The sequence below is a fragment of the Zingiber officinale genome, chromosome 8B, assembly GCF_018446385.1.
Source record: "Zingiber officinale cultivar Zhangliang chromosome 8B, Zo_v1.1, whole genome shotgun sequence".
Taxonomy (NCBI): domain Eukaryota; kingdom Viridiplantae; phylum Streptophyta; class Magnoliopsida; order Zingiberales; family Zingiberaceae; genus Zingiber; species Zingiber officinale.
The window spans coordinates 64,079,431-64,083,616 of NC_056001.1; the positions used below are offsets into that span (position 1 = coordinate 64,079,431).

General features: G+C 40.9%; 1 long non-coding RNA gene across 1 annotated transcript; it reads right to left on the bottom strand.

Moving 5' to 3' along the window:
- Positions 1 to 2,139: 2,139 nt before the first annotated feature.
- On the bottom strand, positions 2,140 to 3,552 carry LOC122017215. The gene is made up of 3 exons (XR_006121289.1): positions 2,951 to 3,552; positions 2,679 to 2,800; positions 2,140 to 2,200 (listed from the first exon to the last, which is right to left on the bottom strand). It is a non-coding gene; the product is annotated as an uncharacterized LOC122017215 (long non-coding RNA).
- Positions 3,553 to 4,186: the final 634 nt, after the last annotated feature.

Below are 4,186 nucleotides of genomic sequence, written 5' to 3' on the forward strand. Positions count from 1 at the left end.
ATGACAATCCTCTACTGATCAACCAACAAAACTAAATCATTCATCTACTAACTAATCAAGAATACCTTAATCCTCCACAAGCTACTAAGGTATATCAATCTATGACTACCCAAGTCGACAAACGTCAATCAATCTTCCACTGACCAATCTAACAAGAGTAAATCAATTATCTACTGATGTAATTAATTAAGATAAAATGGTATACTACTGGCTAGGTCAACATAAAGATATAGATACTATCCACTACCCAGCTAATACTAGCAGAGGCTGGTATGTGCCTCAATATGCTAATCAACTAGTAGTAATAGAAGCTAATACTACTAATGGTGTGATATGAAAAATCAGCAGAGACTATATTCCTTAATCTCTATTAAGGTTGATCAAGATCAGTGGCTAACCCATCACATATAATATGTGCTACAACAACCAGACAGGTACTAAATAAAAAGTGCTAATACATGTCATAACTATCATGGTCAACTATGCATACACTAACAGAAGTATATGATAACAATATACCGACATACCTCCTATAGCTTGGAGATGTCCTGCTGCTGCCAGGTCCCAAAACTCGAAAAGTCACATCGAGAAAACTAAAACACAAAATCCAAAAAACGGGATATAAAACTCAAAAACCGTTCTCTGATACCAAATAAATTGGTATCAGATAAATCTCGAAAATCCAGAACACATAGCAAGTATCGTATACATGCTCTGATACCACTGAATTGTCATGCCCCGGGAAAGTCACTGTCCGAAGAAATTTCGGCAGCACCTCCCATGTACGGGTGACAATCTGAAGCATTTCTACAGACATAATATACATCAGCCACAGGCCGCTGGAATATACACACAACCACGCAGTTATATATATATCATCAGCCCACACGGCTGGAACAAAACCAACACAACGGAAAATGACATAAACCCAATACAAACCAAAGCACAAAAACTGCTAGCCGGCTTGGTTTACACAACCAACAACCAATACAAAATATCACATAACAACATCAACACTCCAAAAACAAAATCGGAGTACAGAGCTAAACAAACTGATACATAAACAAACAAAACATAAGTGAAATCAATAAGTCTTCTGATGTGATGTGGGGACCAGAGTGATACTCAAGCGACATCATGTGACTGGTACACGAAAAGATAGTGTCCACGGGGTGAGTTCAACAACTCCAGTAGACATGTATAGAAAACTATAACAAATAGTAATAACTATACGGAGTCTCACAAAAGAAGGTAATCGTAATAGAAAAGGTCAAGAGTCAGACTCACAGGCCACCTATCGTAATAATCGGTCGTCGGGACCGGAAGTGTCATAAATCCTATACGATGAACATACGTCCATCCAAACGCGATATAAGCAGAAACACAAGCGATAAATGTATAAATGCGTATGATGCGATGATGCGTCTGGTCACCCCGGTCGATCGTCTCACACGATAGTGAGACCGAGTGGGTAGGGATGTGACAAGTGCACTCTGTCGTCACTACTCACGATGAGTGACCGAGTGGACGGGATGTTGTTCGAGTACACCTATCCTCCTACCCCAAATCATAAATGGGGAGTCAATGCTCTCAACTCCCGGTACACGGGAGGAATCCTGCTGGCTAACACATTGCATCACGCTACCCACGAGCAGACCAACGGAGCAAAGTCCCTACTGCAACACACACCGCCTGAATCGACCACTAACCCACGGGTGGTGGTGTGTGCAGTCCATGTAACTGGCGATGTGCTCGCAATAATAGAGCGGACTATCGCACAGCATGCATCTGATCAACATAAGCATAACCATAAAGATAAAGTGAGTACCATATATATAAAATGAGTACCGTAATATCGATGGTCAAATACGAAGATCTAAAGTACACAGGTCAGATAGGATATAAAAAACCTAGGTCCTGAACATAACAAGCATGGTATGTCACTACCTCTCTGAGCATATATATATATATATATATAATCATGTGGGTACTAGCATAAAATTCATATCAGGTGAGCAAACAAGCATGTAACAGGTATCCGGTAGTGACGTACCGAAACAAGGACGAACATAATTATTACTAAAAGTTATAACCTACTAGACATATCAACATGACATATCAAAAAGATAAGTCAAGGTACCCGCCTCAAATGTGAAGATAAACCAATCCCTCATCGAGACGTTCGTCTCGCCTCAAAGTCCTGCAAATCAAACATATAGAGTTAGCTAATTACTTATGAATTAAATAGCTAAATCAAATCCCTAAATAATCCTTAACCATACAACCCTATTAGAATAGGTTTATATATGAATCATCTCTAATTACTAAGCCACCATATAATGATATCAACCCACAATAACCTATCATAAAAATTAAATCTCCGTCATAAATCGACATCAACCTAACATCATCATCAACAACTAACCAAACCATCACAACATCAATCCAATGAATTTGATTAACGATTATGTAGTCATCTACAACAAAACACTCAACTTATCAATCATACTGCAACAACTTACAACTCCAAGTCTACTACAAATTCAAAACAACTCAAGACTATCAACTGAGTATTACTTAATCAACTCAAATTCTTATTTAAGACACATCTATTTCGCCACCTAATCAAATTCTAAATACGTGAAATAAACAACAACATGGAATGAGGTTCTTGTTACCTCACATCCTCTTATAGCGGATGCCTACAGTCCCTGCAGCTACTCACAGCAACAGGTGGTCGCCGATGAAGTTGCCAACACAAATAGAGGTGATAAGAAAACTTAGGCATTTCATCAAACACCTGTTATGCATCACGAACGTGAATGGCCAGAAACAAGAAATGCCACTGCCTACAATCTTGCAACTAAGCATCAAACTACCCCTGTCACTGCTCAAAGTAAGGATCGGCTAGAGAAAGAAAAGAACAACAAGAATCAACGCCACCACATACCTTCCCATGGCCGGAAGTATCATGACTAATTCGGATGGTGCAGTGAAGATAGACTAGACTCGGATCCTTCCCCTTCTGATCAAAGATCTGCCCGCACAAGGGCAATGATCTAGGGAGAAGGACTGTTGGAAGGTGCAGATGATCAACAAAGAAGAAAGTTCGGTGATCATACAGCGCCGGCACTAGGCTCCTGTGGTCGGCGGTGTCTCGGAAGGGTGAGGGAGTTGCGGTCGACTGGCTAGGGAAGAAGAAGTCGCGGCCGGTGAACAGGTGCTTCGGATCTAGGTCTTCATCATGGCCGGCGAACAGGAGGAAACGTCTAGCACCGGTCCTAATCGAAGGCGTGTGGCGCCAAGGTGCTGCGGCAAGGACGGCAATCGATCGGCGACGGATCGGTAGCTAGGGCTCCGGCGCTAGGTAGAGGGGAGGTGCTCGGCTTCTAGCGAGGTCGTGAGGGAGAAGGATGGAACCGTCGTCGGGCGGTTTTGCGAAGATGTGGGGTTAGGGCAAGCGATCGGGAGAAGAGAAGGTGCGGCGAGGTGTCGGGCACGCAAGGCTTCGGCGGGGAAAGAAGGAAACGAAGGGAAGGAAAAGAAAATAAAGAAAAAGAAATAGAAAAGTAAAAAGAATTTAGAAAATAAGTATTTCCTCGTTAAAACGGGGTAGCTTAAACAGGCTTTCTTGGGACCCATTTTTATCCCCGTAAACTCGTCCGTACGAACTCCGAAAAATTCCCGAAAAATTTTCAAAAATTCCAGAAAATTTCCTTATTATTATTCTCTATTTTCCAGTATTTTACATCTCCAATGCTATCATAAGAATTTACTTCGTATCCACCTTAAGATGAGGTTACTAATTCAAAGATTCAACCCTCTCTCACACATCCACTATCAAAACACTCCTTCTCAAAAATACACCGAAGGTGGATCATATCTCGTACAAGTTCTCAATACAACAAGAAGAAAATAAGAAGCTAAATAAATAAAATATTACAATATTAACAACAATGAAATCCTAGCTTACTCTCTTTTTGTTTGAAAACACCTCTTGATGCTTAGAAATGCAGCAACACTTTCCTCTAAGAACCTTCAACAACCGGCGGTGAGAATCAAAGAAGAGGATGTGAGAAGAGTTTTTGCGTTTAAATTTGTCGTTGCCTTTTTATCAGCATTTTAAGGGCTCTCAATCGATTGGGTCTACTCCCAATTCATTGTTATGTCAGATCCCAATGATCAC